The sequence below is a fragment of the Heterodontus francisci genome, unplaced genomic scaffold (assembly GCF_036365525.1).
Source record: "Heterodontus francisci isolate sHetFra1 unplaced genomic scaffold, sHetFra1.hap1 HAP1_SCAFFOLD_278, whole genome shotgun sequence".
NCBI lineage: Eukaryota > Metazoa > Chordata > Chondrichthyes > Heterodontiformes > Heterodontidae > Heterodontus > Heterodontus francisci.
The window spans coordinates 490462-507496 of NW_027141343.1; the positions used below are offsets into that span (position 1 = coordinate 490462).

The 17035-nt window shown below is 46.9% G+C and overlaps 1 non-coding gene across 1 annotated transcript; it reads right to left on the reverse strand.

The window, feature by feature from the left end:
* On the reverse strand, positions 1-74 carry trnat-agu (transfer RNA threonine (anticodon AGU)). Its single transcript has one exon. It is a non-coding gene; the product is annotated as a tRNA-Thr (tRNA).
* Between the last annotated feature and the right edge of the window lie 16961 nt (positions 75-17035).

Sequence of the window (17035 nt, forward strand, 5' to 3'; positions counted from 1 at the left end):
AGGCTCTGCTGGGAGTTGAACCCAGGATCTCCTGTTTACTAGACAGGTGCTTTAACCAACTAAGCTACAGAGCCAGATCAACAACGTGTGTGCAATTGAAATCAGAGGAAGGCCTTGTAGATAGTGGGCAGGCTTTGGCGAGTCAAGAGCTGAGTTCGTCACGGCAGTGTTCCCAGCCTCTGACTCGCTCTTGTCGTTGTCGCTGCAGTTGTAATTGTAATAGGCAACCGTCTGTCTCGGAAGACGATGGTCTACACCCGGGGAGTACGTCACTTCTGTGTGAAACATCGTTTGTTGTGGCTGTAGAGGATGACTCGTGAGTGACAAACCCTTCCGCAGCTGGTACAGATGAATATCATTGGCCCGAGGTCGACTGATAATTTTTCCTTCCTCTGAGCTCTCTTTCCCACCATCTGGTCATTTCTTTTGTCCTCTGCTTTTCCCATGGTCTTCCTGAATGCCTTTCTCCAGGAATTCCAGTCAGCAGGAAGGACTTCCCATGCATCGACTCCAATCCCAGTCAGCTTGAGATCTCACTTTGCAGATGTCCTTGTATCACAGACGTGGGTGACCTGTTGGTCTCGTGCTGATAGCAAGCTCACCAAAGAGCGTGTCTTTGGCAAAGCGACCGTCATCCATTCAGCACACATGACTCAGTCAACAGAGTCACCGCAGACTCAAGAGGACAAACATGCTGCAGATCCCTGCACGCTGGTGTACTTCTGCATTCGGCACTCTGTCCTGCCAGGAAATGCCCAATATCCATCTGAGACAGCGGAGGTGGAAGCTGTTCAGCTGCTTTTCTTGGCTTGCATAAGTTGTTGATGCTTCTCTACTATAAAGGAGGGTGCTGAGAACACAAGCCTGTTACACGCGGAGTTTTGTATTTTCGATCAGTTTGCTGTCGGTTCACACTCGTCTTCTCAACTTTGACATGACAGCTGCAGCATTGACAATCCTGGTGCTGATTTCAGTATCAAGGGACAGATTGCTGGTGATTGTTGATCCAAGGTATGTGAAGCTGTTGACAACCTCCAAAGTGAGCCTGTCGATGTTGATGGAAGGTGGAGTCTCTAGTCCTGGCCCATAACTTTGATCTTCCTGATGCTGATCGTCAGTCCAAACGCCTTGCAGGCCAGGGAGAACCGATATACAAGCTGCTGTTAATGAACTTCATTTTGGGATGTCAGCACAGCGTCATCAGCAAACAGCAACTCACAGACCAAGAACTGACTCATTTTGGTCTTGGTGCGCAGTCTTGCCAAGATGAATAGCTTGTCATCAGCTCTGGTATGCAGGTGGACACCCCCATCTGAGTCACTGAAAGTTTAAAATAGCAGCATGGAGAAGAATATGCCAATTGTAAAGGATGTGAGCTGTGAGGAGGTTACAAGGAGGTTTCCAGGGGACTTGGACAGGATAAGTGAATGAAATGACAGATGGAATATAATGTGAATAAGTGTGAAGTTATCCACTTTGGTAGAATAAACAGAAAGAAAGAATATTTCTTAAATGGTGAGAGGTTGGGAAGTGTTGATGTCCAAAGGGACCTGGGTGTCCTTGTTCAAGAGACACTAAAAGCTCGCATGCAGGTGCAGCAATCAATTAGGAAGGCAAATGGTATGTTGGCCTTAACACGAGGGGTCATGAGTACAGGAATAAAGATGTCTTGCTGCAATTGTATAGAGCCTTGGTGAGATCGTGCTGGAGTATTGTGTACAGTTTTGGTTTCCTTATCTAAGGAAGGATATCCTTGCCACAGAAGGAGTGCAATGGAGGGTCACCAGACTAATCCCTGGGATGGTGGGATTGTCTTATGAGGAAACTGGGCTTGTATTCCTTAAAGTTTCATTTAAAAGGCCATTTAAAACTGAGATAGGGTGGAATTTCTTCACTCAGAGGGTGGTGAATCTTTGGAATTCTCTACCTCAGGGGTTTGTGAAAGTTCAATCATTGAGCATGTTCAGGACAGAAATTGATAGAAATCTTGATACTCATGACATCAAGGGATATGGGGAGAGCGCGGGAAAGTGGTGTTGAGGTAGATGATCAGCAAGGATGTAATTGAATGACAGATCAGGCTCGACAGGTTAAACTGCCTCCTCCTACGTTCCGAAGAGAGTTTGCACCAAGACACACCCTGTTTTACCCCACTGCTGATCGTGAAAGTGTCAGATTTTGCTCCATTGTAACTGATGGAACTGTGCATGTTCTCGTGGAAAGAAGAGATGATGCCCAAGAGTTCAGGAGGGCAGCCTAGTTTCCACAGCAGTTTGAAGAGTCCGTCTCTGCTGACAAGATCGAAGGCCTTGGTGATGTCTATAAAGACAATGTAGAGTGGTCTGTACTGTTCACAGTACTTCTCCTGCAACTGCCGAAGTGAGAAAATCATGTCGACTGTCGATCTACCAGCTCTGAAGCTGCACTGAGACTCAGGATAGATGTGTGATGTCAGGGTCTGCAATCTGGTCAGAGCAATGTGAGCAAAGACCTTCCCCACAATACTTCGCAAGGAGATGCCTCAGTACTTGCTGCAGTCACTGCGATTCCCCCTTATTGTTGTGCAAGGTGACAATGTTTGCATCACGCATGTTTAGAGGTGCAGATCTCCCCTTCCAACAGAGACACAGAAGTTCATGGAGATGCTGTAGCAGAGCTGCTTTTCCACTTTTGATGTTTCCAGGTGGAATACCATCATTTCCCAGGGCTTTACCACTGGCAAGACGGTCAATGGCGTTGTTGAGCTCTATGGTGGTGTCGCTGTCCAGCTCCTCCATGACAGGGAAGTCTGGAATGGTGCTGAGAGCTACTTCAATGACAATGTTCTCCGTTATGTAGAGTTCAAGGTAATGCTCCACTCACCTTTCCATCTGCTTGTTAGGTTCAGTGATGATCGTCCCTGTCTTTGTCTTCAAAGGTGCTGATTTAGTTACTGCTGGGCCCGTTGCTTTCATAATTTTTTTTTTATTCATTCATGTGATGTGGTCATCACTGGCTGAGCCAGCATTTATTGCCCATCCCTCATTTCCCTTGAGAATGTGGTGATGAGCTGCCTTCTTGAACCGCTGCAGTCTATGTGAGGTAGGTACACCCACAGTGCTGTTAGGAAGGGTGTTCCAGGATTTTGACCCAGCGACAGTGAAGGAAAGGCGATATAGTTCCAAGTCACGATAGTGTGTGGCTTGGAGGGGAACTTGCAGGTGGTGATGTTCCCATGAATTTGCTGCCCTTGTCCGTCTAGTTGGTGGAGGTTGCGGGTATGGAAGGTGCTGTCTAAGGAACCTTGGTGTGTTGAATTCCTTCATATGTCCCTCTAGCATCCCCCAGATTCAGTGGCAGATTGTATGCTGTTGCAGAGTTTTAACCAGTATTGATTGGTGCAGTGCCGAGCAGTCTGCAGAGACTTGTTTCTGGCAGCTCTGAGAGCATCTAGAGTTTGTTTGCTGGAGACTTGTTTGTAGTTCATGAGGGCTTTCTTCTTAGTTGCAGTAACTGACTCCATTTCAGTCCAATAAGCCTCAAACCAGTCAGCATTCCTCCCATTTCTTTTCCCATACAGTGAGTGCAGAGTTATACATGGTGGCGTGCAGATGATTCCACTTTGACACTGCACTGAGGCCTTCGGTGTTTCCTGAAAGAGCCTGATCGAGGATGTTGAGGAACTCCTGGGTCCTTTCTGGGTCAGTGGTTCGGCTAGTGTTGATCCGAGAACGACCTTTCTTCTTGAATGGGTGAAGCTTCCTTGGCTGAAGCCTGACCTTGCGACACACCAGGGAGTGGTCAGTGTCACAGTCAGCGCTGTGATAGCTGCGTGTGATGAGGACACTGCTGAGGGTGGTATGTCTGGTGATGATAAGGTCTAGCTGGTGCCAGTGGCATGATCTCGGACGTCTCCAGGACACCCTGTGGCACAGATTGACCTGGAAATAGCTGTTCGTCACACAGAGTCCATGGTGGCAGCATAGCTCCAGAAACCTCTGTCCATTTTTGTTCATCTTGCTAATCCCCTGGTGCCCTATGCTCATTGGCCAAGCTATAGTCAGTACCCAAGCTTGCGTTGAAATCCCCGAGAAGATACAGTCCCTCGGTGCTGGGAATTCTACTGATGGCAGTGTCAAGTGTCTCATAGAATTGATCCTTGACATCTGGGGTGGAGGTGAGTGTCGGGACATAGATGCACATGAGATTAACTGCACCCGCGCTTGTTGACAAGTGAAGGGTAAGAAGTCTCTCTGAACCAACTGTGGGGGGTTCACTCATTGCAAGTAGCGTGTTTTGTACTGTGAAACCCACTCCATGCTCACGAGTTGCCTCTTGGGCTTTCCCCTGCCAGAATAAGGTGTAGTGTTTCTCTTTGAGGGATCCACTTTGAATGAGTCTATGAGTCTAGTTCCTTGCAGCACAGCAATGTCCACATTGAGCCTTGTGAGTTCCTTGTCAATCACAGCTGTCCTGTGTGTGTCATCAACCTGCAGAAGGTTGTCATTAAGGCCAGGACACATGGTCCTTACATTCCAGCTTGTGATGCGAAGCACTGGTGTCTTCTTTGTTGAGTTTGTCTTGCCTGGTGCGTAGATTATCAATCTGCCAGTTGAGAGATATCTCTCGAAGCTGCAAGCACCCATTGAAGCAAGTAGGTCGTGGCAGGACAGCACCTAACTGACTGGGGGCTGCACAGCTTGGAGTAGGTGGTAGTTATCCAATGAGACATGATGATCTTCCCACTGTCAAAAGTAACCCCTGGTGCTCATAGTCTACACCAATTGAGTGAGAGCTTATAATCGGTAACTGTTTCTTCCCATATTTTGCTAATGTTTAACCACGAAGCTGGAGTGTCCTCTCCAGGGCACAGGCCTGGGCAAATAGTATGGAGACACTGAGCATCAGGGCCCCCTCTCAGCATTGCTAGTATTGTCCAAAGGAAAGGAAAAAAACAGTACTGTTTGGTACCAGCTCTGCTGTAGGAGTTGCTGGAAAACTACCTGATAAGTAACAGGTAACCGCCTACGGGACTCCACTCCGGATTTACTGTCCAGGTTTACTCCCGAAGCCTTCTTCTCTCTCAAGACACCCACAGGGAAGTGAGACTTTTTGCCCATAGATGGGGCTCTGTTTCTTGGCATCAGGATGGAACCACACGCCAGTGGGCCTGCATGACATGCACAAGGATATCACAAACTGCCCCATCCCTGGGACAGCTCAGAGAGATACCCTGATGATAATACACCCCACAGGAACATCACAAACAGCCCCCTCCCTAGGGCAGCTCAGAGTCAGACACTGCGCACACTGCAACAACAGTGACATGACTGTATTAGTCCCTCCATTCTGAAAAACAAGCATTCACCCTACTTTACGCTTTCCGACTCTCAGCCAATTGTGTATCCCCGCTGCCACTGCCTCTTTAATCCCATCTGCTCAAATTTTGTTAACAAGTCTATTTTATGGGACTTTTTCAAACACAATTTTGAAGTCCAGACACACACCATCAACCTCACCACCCTGGTCAACACTCTGTGAAACTTCATCAAATAAATTAATTCATTAATTAATTCAGACACAATCTTCTGTTAACCAATCTGTACTGGCTGTCATTTATTAGCCCATGTTCTACCAAGTGACAGTTAATTTTCTCCTGGATAATTGTCTCTAAAAGTTTCCCCACCACTGACATTAGACGAACTGGTCTGTAATTCCTGGGTTTATCTCTCTTTTTAAACAGGGCTGTAAAATTAGCAATCCTTGCAGACTTATCTTTCAGTTCTGGAAAGTCTATTGTGGACAATCTCTTTGGGCATGACTTTAACCAATTAAATCAACAGGATACTTGATTAATAAGTCCAGAACTTTTATTGAGAGTAAAATAGTACTTAATAATTGGAAGTAAAATTATACTTAACAAACTTGGGGAATATAACTTTACAGCTCTAGCAGGTGTGTGGACTGACGAGCTTGGTCTCAGAGTGTCACGGTCCTCTTTGTCCAGCCTAGATCCCTCATCAGGTGGAGAACTTGGTTGATGATCTGAGCCTTTACCCCTGAGATCTTCTAGTGTTCCTGCACACTGAAACCTTACAAGATCCCTACTTTTAACCCCTGGATTGCCATCACACCACCATGTAAAATAATAATTGGTCTGAGCTGTTGCTAGGTACATTTAATTAATGATGTCTTCCACTAACAGCCAGCTGTCCTCAGAATCTCAGACATGAGTACAATGGAGTGGTTTCACACTGTCTCCCAATCTGATCTGAAACAAGTTTCCTATTCATTAAATCGAGACTCTTGAAAATGCTGGAAATACTCAGCAGGTCTGACAGCATCTGTGGAGAGAGAAACAGAGTTAACGTTTCAGATCTGTGATCTTTCATCAGAACTGGGCTGAAATTGTCTGAGGGACTGAGATTGTGGAATCAATTTCAGGGTCAAAAACATTGTACTCTGCAAGGATGGGAAGATGGTGATTGTTAAGTATTGTGCAAGAATATAGATGCTTTTACATTATTTGAATCAACATTGATTTAAACTTTGTGCTCACAAAACCTATCTTTTGATCAAAATGACATTGATAACAATGGAAAAAGCAACACATGCATTTCATGACCACAGGACTTTGTAAAGCCTTTTACAGCCAATGAAGGACTTTCCAAGTGTAGTCACTGTACAGTACAATACAATACCCGACAATAAGGATATTTCACATTCGAGTCAAGCAAGTCCCAGGCAATGACCTTCTGAAACAAGAGAGAATCTAACCCTCTCCCCTTGACATTCAACAGCATTACGATTGCTGAATCCCCCACTATCAACATCCTGGGGGTTACCATTGACCAGAAACTGAATTGCAGTAGCCAAAGAAATATCATGGCTACAAGAGCAGGTCAGACACTAGGAATCCTGCGGCAAGTAACTCACCTCCTGACTCCCCAAAGTCTGTCCCCTATCTACAAGGCACAAGTCAGGAGTGTGATGCAATACTCTCCATTGCCTGGATAGGTGCAGCTCCAACAACACTTAAGAAGCTCAACGTCATCCAGGACAAAGCAGCCCACTTGATTGGCGCCTCATTCACTATATTCACTCTCTCCATCACCAACACACAGCGTGTACCATCCACAAGATGCACTGCAGCAACACAGCAAGACCCCTTACACAGCACCTTCCAAACCCATGACTTCTGTCACCTAGAAGGACAAGGGCAGCAAATGCATGGGAACACCACAACCTGCAAGTTCCCCTCTGAGTCTCACACCATCCTGGAATTGGAACTATATCACCGTTCCTTCACTGTGGCTGGGTCAAAATCCTGGAACTCCCTTCCGAACAGCACCACATCGACTGCACTGGTTCAAGAAGGCAGCTCGCCACCACCTTCTCGAGGGAATTAGGGATGGGCAATAAATGCAATAAATAAAAATAAAATCAAAAAAAATTAAAATATCCTGTAATCCCCAAAAGTAGAAAATACATATGAAAATGAAAAAATAATAAAACACAGTCAGCATGGATTTCACAAAGAAAGTCTTGATTAACCTTATCTTTGAAGAATCAACAGCAAGAGTAATACAGCAGATGTAGAAGAGTTTAAGTTAATAAAGCCTCATCCTTTTATGTGCTTGAACCAACAAATTGTGGGTTAACAAACAAGCACACTAACTGACAGAGCTGGGTGTTGTTCTTTCTAGATTACCCTAAAGCAGGGTGTCAATGACTTAAATCTTCAGGTTGCTGCAACCAGAATAGCCATTGTCCACGATCAGTTTTACTGTTATAAATAAAGATGGAACATTCATTGTGAATCTATAAAAACAGTCTGGTCCTGCACACTGCAGACACATCCACATCATCACAAACCAGCTCTCCTATAATCGATGCAGTTATTTGACTTTTCCCCATTATCTCCATGGAATTAATTTTGAAAGATTTTAAATTCCAAGAAGTTTTGTTAATATTCAGCCCTTGAGAAGAAATCATTCCCTGGCCACAGTGGAGAGAGCATTGAATATAAAACAGTAGACTACCAGGTAACACAGTGAAAGCTTATCAGCTAATCTATAATTGCTTAGTTTTCTTACTTTTGCTCTTGCTATTCGGTTTTTCATCCTTTTCAGTTCCTGACTGTGGATATTATTGTGATTAAATGTGAAAAGATGCACTGTGTCTCAGCCCCGGAATATTGGCTCTTTCTCTGTACAGTGCTGTATACACTCAGATACTGACAGTGTTTCTCCCTCCCTCAACTTTCCAGCCCTGACGGTGCAGAAAGCGCTGCTCAAAGTTACACATTCTCACTGTTTACAGTTGATTAGTGAGAGATTATTAACGTATCCTTCTGCAGCGCTGCCTCGGTTAATAACAGTGGATCGAAGTCACATTTCAGATACAGAACAGACGCATCAATTATTCACTCTTTCCCAGAGTGAGTGAGGCTGGGACAAGCAGCAACATTCCAGCCCCACACTCCGCAATTACCCAGCACCAGCGGAAAGCAGTGAATACAGATTCAATCAGTGGGTTAATGTCCATTACAGGGATGCAAGATTCCACAGCCCAGGATAAACATCCCCATACACCGAGAACAAGCTCAGGAAAACCCGGGGGAGTTAATGTCCCAGTCACTGAGCATTCCAGTAACATTGAACAAGTTCCTGAACTGAGTGAACCTTTCAAATTACAGAAGTGATGACGAGGTCAAAAAGGTCTGAACAGTTGAGGTGACTGAGCGGTTTCAGCTTCTCTGTTCAGGTTGCAGCTTTCACTGGAGGCATGTGTTTAAATCCCACTTCTGACAACTTGATTTTCAGTTACTTTGCAGAGCTTCCTTGAAGGTTTGAGGTAGAGTAAATACTGAGGAACTGTTTCTAACTGCTGAAAGGTCAATAACCGAAGGTTACAGATTTAAGGTGACTGACAAAACCAGAAGGAACATGAGGAAAAATTCCTTTCTGCAACATGTGGTTAGGATTTCAGTTATGTGGATAGATTGGAGAAGATGGGGTTGTTCTCCTTAGAGAGGAGATTTGATAGAGGTGTTCACAATCATGAGGGGTCGTGACAGACCCGATAGAGAGAAACTGTTGGTAGAAGGATTGAGACTCAGGTAAAAGCTGTGGCTCAGTTGGTCACACTCACCTCGAAATCACAAGCTTCTGGGTTCAGATTTCACAGCTGACACTCCAGTACAGCACTGAGGGTGTTGAAGGTGCTGCCTTTCAGGTGTGATGTTAAACCAAGACCTGCTCTGCATGTTTGGGTGAATGTAAAAGATCCCATGCTGCAATTTCAAACAAGTGAAGAGCAATTGTCCCTGGTGTTGCGATCAATATTTGCCCCTCAATCAGATCAGTTGGTCATTATCACATTGCTGTTTGTGGGTATTAGCTGCTGCATTTCTGACATTACAACAGTGATTACACTTCAAAAGTATTTCATTGTCTCCAAAGTGCTTTGATATGTCCAGTGGTCAGGAAAGGTGCTATATAAATGCAAGTCTTTTCTTTCTTTATCACAACACATTACTGTGTAAAAATGGTTCTTCATGTCATCTCTGGTTCTTCTGCCAATCACCTGATATCTGTGTCCTCTGCTTACTGACCCTTTTACCACTGGAAACAGTTTCTCCTGATTTAAATTGTTGAGAACCATCATGATTTTGAACACCTCGGACAAATCACTTCTGAACGTTCTCTGCTCCAAGAAGAACAACCTCAGCTTCTCCAATCTCTCCACATAACTGAAATCCCTCACCCTGCTACCATTGTGGTAAATCTCTTTTTTATTCTTTCCTGGGATGTGGGCACTGCTGACACAATGTGATTCCTGTCAACGGAGCGGCCCGCTGACATCATCGGAGTGCGCCAAGCTGCGCATAGGCACAGCTACATCTTGCCAGGGTTAAGTGGCACATGCACAGGATGATGTCATGGCTCAGCACCAACATCATCGCATATCCGCCCATGGTCCATCTTCGCACATTCACGCTAAAGCGTCATCGGGTATCCAGCCTCTCACTCAGCTGGAGGAAGCAGCTGAATGGGAGACTTTGAGGTTGGAGCTCTCCCCCCTCGGCCTTGATGCTTCTTCTCCTCAGCTGCTCGCTCTCCACCTCGCTGCTCCCCTGGATGATTGTTCCCTTCTCGCGTCACCCAGCTCTCCTGCCACTCGCTCCCAGCCCCCCAACCCCCACTCCAGCCATTAGCTCTAGGCCGTGCCACTTCCCTCCTCTTGGCCACTCGTTCTTCACTCCTACGTCACACTTTATGAGAGGCATAGATAGTGTAGATAGCCAGAGTCTGTTTCCCATGGTAGGGGTGACAAAAACTAGAGGGCATAGATTTAAGCTAAGAGGGAGGAGGTTTAAAGGGGGTCAAAGGGGTAAATATTTCACAGAAAGAATAGTGGGTATCTGGAATGAGCTGCCTGGTGGAGGCAGGAACAGTAGTCACATTTAAGAGGCATCTGGACAGGTTCTTGAATGAGCAAGGCATGGAGGGATATGGAATTAATGCAGGCAGGTCGGATTAGTATAGATAGGCATTATAGTCGGCATGGACGCAGTGGGCCGAAGGGCCTGGTTCTATGCTGTACGACTCTATGACTCTCTGTGACTCCTGTTAATTGTTTAATTATCCACCACCATTCAGGACTGGATGTGGCAGGACTGCAGAGCTTTGATCTGATCTGTTGATTGTGAGATTGCTTAGCTCTGTCTATTGCATGCTGCTTCCGCTATATGACATGCAAGTAATTCTGTGTTGTAACTTCACCAGGTTGACACCTCATTTTTAGGTCTGCTTGGTGCTGTTCCTGACATGCCCTCCTGCACACTTCATTGAACCACTATTGCTCCCTTGGCTTGATGGTAATGGTAGAGTGAGGGATATGCCAGGCCATGAGGTAAGATATTGTGTTTAAATACAATTCTGCTGCTGCTGATGGCCCACAGTGCCTCATGGATGCCCAGTTTTGAGCTGCCAGATCTGTTAATTTCTTCCCTCAGATATAATTGAAAAAAAAATTCTGAAGAAATGCATGAACTAAATAAAAAGGAGAGAGAAATAAATACTGACAAAATAGATGGCAGCATTTGGAAGGTAAAAAGATTTCAGTTTTATTATTGATGAGTGAGAGGAATTTCTCACACTTTGGGGCTTCTGTAAGTGGATTTACTGTATCAGAGTAGAAGTACTGTATCAGGCCTTGTTAGCTCAGTTGGTAGAGCATGAGTCTTTAAATCTCAGGGTCTTGGATTTGAGACCCTTGTTGTGTGGTTGTTCTTCCCTTTTGCAGTCTTCATCGGCAGAGAGTTCAAGGAGTGTTTGAAATTAAATTCAGCAAGAGTGGCACAGTGGCACAGTGGTTAGCATCGCAGCCTCACAGCTCCAGCGACCTGGGTTCGATTCCTGATACTGCCTGTGTGGAGTTTGCAAGTTTTCCCTGTGTCTGTGTGGATTTTCTCCTGGTGCTCCGGTTTCCTCCCACAAGCCAAAAGACTTGCAGGTTGATAGGTAAATTGGCCATTATAAATTGTCACTAATACAGGTAGGTGGTTGGGAAATATAGGAACAGGTGGGGATGTTTGGTAGGAAGATGGGATTGGTGTCGGATTAGTATAAATGGGTGGTTGATGTTCGGCACAGACTCGGGGGGCCGAAGGGCCTGTTTCAGTGCTGTTTCTCTAAAACATCACCAGATTTCAACCGCCCCCTTGCCCCCATCCCAGTGTAGTTGACGGGACCCTCAACCTCTGCCTTCCCCTCCCTCCCAGAACTGCGACAGGGATCCCCTTGTCCTCACTTTCCACTCCACATCCAAAGGATCATCCTCCACCATTTCCACCACCTCCAGCGTGATGCCACCACCAAACGCATCCTCCTCTCAGCATTCCGAAGGGATCGTTCCCTCCACGACACCTTGGTCCACTCCTCCATTATCCCTGACACCTCGTCCCCTTGCCAAGGCACCTTCTCATGCAATCGCAGGAGATATAATACCTACCCTTTTCCCTCCTCTCTGCTCATTATTTAAAGCCCAAACACTCCTTTCAGGTGAAGCAGCAATTTACTTGTACTTCTTTCAATTTAGTGTACTGTATTCGCTGCTCACATTGCAGTCTCCTCCAAATTGGGGAGACCAAACGCAGATTATGTCGAACACTTCTGCTCAGTCCGAAAGCATGACCCCGAGCTTCTGGTTCCTTGCCGTTTCAACACTCCCCCCTGCTCTCATGTCAACATTTCTGACTTGGGCCTGTTCCAGTGTTCCAGTGAACATCTCCATGGAAAGATCAATCTTACACACTAGCTCAAATGTTGGATTTTGTACGTTTAGTATCTTTTCTCATCCAAAGATTACACTATCAATCATTCACCACTCTGTCTTCTCCTGAACTTCGAGTTCAAATTTGTTTGTGAAGTTGAGTGACACGTTAAGACAGCACAGTCTTTGTCTTTGTGAAGGAAGTGATTTCAGAATGGCTGTTTGAAACTGTCCCTTTTTGCACAGAAATTCAGTGCAAATACTCAAATCACCCACAATTTCTTCGTGAGAAATTTGTTCACAATTGCATTCGACATGGAAACCGCCTCAACATTAATCTCACTGAAGGAAAGTGTGACCGTGTTGTTTGTTTCAGAGTGTTGGTGCCGTTATGTGTCGCTCTTAATCAAGACTGGGACACAACGTAAGGTTGATCCATGGTTGGCATATATTATCATTCAGGAGCAAGAAAACTCGAAAGGAACCTAACAAGAAAACCCAGTCTCCAGATGTGAGAATCTGTAGATCTGCTTTGGGAAAGTGAATCAGAGCAGAATGAAGGGTGAACTGTCCGACTGCCCAGAAGAGATGAAGACACAGCTCAGTCAGCACGTTCCCCTGGTTTATGATGCTGGAACATTCCTCACACAGAAATTATTCAACCCGATGACAAACGTGCTTACAGCCGATAATTTATTAAGATAATTTTCTTTTGAGCTACAACACAAACAGTTACTCGACAATGTGGAAAATTGCCCAGGTGTGTCCTGTCCATAATAAAAAGCAGGACAAATCCAATCTGACCAATTACCACCCCATCAGTCCACTATCAATCATCAGCAAAGTGATGGAAGATGTCATCAACAGTGATATCAATCACCACGCATTTAGCAATAATCTGCTCATCGATGCTCAGTTTCGATTCCGCCAGGGCCTCTTGGATCCTGGCAAACATTTGGAAGCTGGAGTATAATGTGGGAAAATGTGAGGTTATTCACTTTGGTAGTAAGAACAGATAAATTAAATATTATTTAAATTGCGAGAGACTACAGAATGCGGCGGTATAGAAGGATCTGGTGTCTTCGTACATGAATCACAAAAAGCTAGCATGCAGGTAGAGCAAATAATTAGGAAGGCAAATGGAATGTTACCCTTTATTACAAGGGGAATGGAGTATAAAAGGAGAGAAGTCTTGCTACAAATGTACAGGGTGTTGGTGAAACCACACTTGGAGTACTGTGTACAGTTTTGGTCTCCTTATTTAAGGAGGGATATACTTGCATTGTAGGCAATTCAGAGAAAGAGGTGGGCAACTGTCTCTTCCCCACCATAGTCATCTCGAGGGCATTGTGCGGAGGGGGTGAGACTTCGGGCGTGCAGGAAGGATCTGATGGGGAGGGCTCTTCTCACCACCAGCCAAGTTTCATCTTGGTGCTTGTGTGAAAGTTCTGGTGATGAGGCATTCCGCCAAATGACTTTGGCAGTTTGCTCGGGGAACCATCCGACTGGATCCACCATCTCCTTTTCCTGTAGGGCCTTGAGGACATTCCGTGAAGACCACTACCTGAAGGATTGGTGGTCAAAGATGTTTTTCCACAGAAACTTTCCCACGAAGGATAGGTGGTACGGCACGGTCCAACTGGATGCAGCATTCCGCAGCAATGTGACCAGGTCCATCCTTCACAACGCTGAGGACAGATATAACCTCAGCACGTAGTGACACTTGGAAATTGTGTACTGGGGATCTGCGCACAGCTTGATGCAGCTGCACACGAAGGTCGTCATCAGGATGAGGGCGATGTTGGGTACATTTTACCCGCCCTTATCCAGGGGTTTGAACATCGTGTCCCTCCAGACCTGGTCCATTTTGGAATCCCATATGAAGCGGAAAATGGCTCGGGTGATCGCCACAGCGCAGGAGTGGCGTATGGGCCAGACCTGCACCACGTACAGCAACGTGAGCGCCTCGCACCTGATGACCAGGTTCTTACCCACAATGGAGAGAGATCGCTGCTCCCACATGCCCAGCTTATGGTGGATCCTGGCTACTCGCTCCTTCCAGGTTTTGGTGCACGACCCGGCCCTTCCAAACCATATCCCCAGCACCTTCAGGTAGTCTGATCTGACGGTGAAGGGGACAAAGGATCGGTCAGCCCAGTTCCCAAAGAACATGGACTCGCACTTGCCGTGGTTAACTTTGGCTACCGAGGCGAGTTCGAACTGGTCGCAGATGCTGATCAGTCTGCGAACAGACAGCGGATCCGAGCAAAAGACGGCGACGTCATCCAGGTACAGGGAAGTTTTAACCTGAGTGACTCCACTGCCTCGGATTGTAACCCCTCCCTTATGCTTGCATCCTTTCTAATAGACTCAGCAAAGGGTTCAATACAGCAAACAAACAAGACAGAGGAGAGAGGACTGCCCTGTCTGTCTTTGCAAAGCAGGTGTAGAAAAAGATGCAGTGGTTTTTATCGCGGTTCATCCCAAGCAGCTGTGCAACACAGGAGTCTGTGCTCGACAGGCTGTTCTCAGGGATGCACACCGAGATAAACATCAACTGCTGCTGGAGGACTATCAATTCGGTGAAAGACGCCCTTTGGTCTGCCCGAAACTTGCTGGTCTTCCAGCGCAAAGAGTTGTCCACGACCTAATGTTGCAGACTGGCACATTCCAAGGTCCAAGACTACGTGCTGACAGACGCACTACAGCTTGGGGCAGCTGCTGCAAAGGTTCACTGGGGAAGACCACTGTGTCAGGTACCCCCACCAAGTTGAACTGAGGGACTGGATCCATGGAAATCCCCTTAGGCTGTATCCAGAAAATATTTCTCCGCCTCCAGGCTCACTTCTTTGACCAGGAGTCCTCCTCCCGACCAGCAGACCCGTTCACCCACCTCCAGCATTCTCCCTCTACTGGACCCCTACCCCTGGCCACTTACCCGCTCTTGATCTCTTCATTGAAAACTGTCGGCTAGACATTTGTCATCTCAATTTCTCTGCCCCCCTCACTCACTCTAACCTGTCCCCCTCTGATCTTGAGTCAGTCCGTTCTCTCAGGTCCAACCCCGACATGGTCATCAAACCTGCAGACAAGGGTGGTGCTGTTGTTGTATGGTGTACTGACCTCTACCTTGCAGAGGCTCAGCGCCAACTCACAGACACTTCTTCCTACCTCCCTCTGGACCATGACCCCATCACCGAACATCAAGCCACCATCCAAAGGATTGTCACTGACCTCATCTCCTCTGGAGATCTTCCCTCTACAGCTTCCAACCTCATAGTCCCGCAACACCGGACAGCCCGCTTCTACCTCCTTCCCACAATCCACAAACGGGAATGTCCCGGCAGACCCATTGTGTCAGCCTGTTCCTGCCGCACTGAACTTATTTCTTCCTATCTTGACTCTATCTTTTCTCCGCTGGTCCAGTCTCTTCCCACCTACATCCGTGACTCTTCTGATGCCTTACGTCATTTTGACAATTTCCAGTTTCCTGGTCCCAACCGCCTCCTCTTCACTATGGACGTTCAATCGCTCTGCACCTCCATCCCCCGCCAGGATGGTTTGAGGGCTCTCCGCTTCTTCCTGGAACAGAGGCCCAACCAGTCCCCATCCACCACCACCCTCCTCCACCTGGCTGAACTTGTTCTCACATTGAACAACTTCTCCTTCAACTCCACGCACTTCCTTCAAGTAAAAGGTGTCGCTATGGGTACCCGCATGGGTCCTAGTTATGCCTGTCTTTTTGTGGGAAATGTCGAGCATTCTTTGTTCCAGTCCTACTCAGGCCCCCTCCCCCAACTCTTTTTCCGGTACATTGATGACTGTATTGGTGCCGTTTCCTGCTCCCGCCCTGAACTGGAAAACGTTATCAACTTTGCTTCCAATTTCCACTCTTCTCTCACCCTTACATGGTCCATCTCTGACACTTCCCTTCCCTTCCTCGACTTGTCTGTCTCCATCTCTGGGGATAGGTTGTCTACTAATATCCATTATAAGCCCACCGACTCCCACAGCTACCTCGACTACACTTCTTCACACCCTACCTCCTGTTAGGACTCCATTCCATTCTTCCAGTTTCTCCGTCTTCGACGCATCTGCTCTGATGATGCTACCTTCCATGACGGTGCTTCTGGTATGACCTCCTTTTTCCTCAACCAAGGAATCCCCCCCCACTGTTGTTGACAGGGCCCTCAACCGTGTCCGACCCATTTCCCGTACTTCTGCCCTCAACCCTTCCCCTCCCTCCCAGAACGGTGACAGGGTTCCCCTTGTCCTCACTTTCCACCCCATCAGCCTCCATATCCAAAGGATCATCCTCTGCCATTTCCGCCACCTCCAGCGTGATGCCACTACCAAACGCATCTTCCCCTCCCTTCCCCAGTCAGCATTCCGAAGGGATTGTTCCCTCCGCGACAACCTGGTCCACTCCTCCATTACCCCCACCACCTCGTCCCCATCCCATGGCACCTTCCCCTGCAATCGCAGGAGGTGTAATACCTGCCCATTTACCTCCTCTCTCCTCACTATCCCAGGCCCCAAATACTCCTTTCAGGTGAAGCAGCGATTTACTTGTACTTCTTTCGATGTAGTATACTGTATTCGCTGCTCACAATGTGGTCTCCTCTATATTGGGGAGACCAAGCGCAGACTGGGTGACCGTTTTGCGGAACACCTCCGCTCGGTCCGCAAGCAGGACCCTGAGCTTCCGGTTTCTTGCCATTTCAACACTTCCCCCTGCTCTCATGCTCACATCTCTGGCCTGGGATTGCTGCAGTGT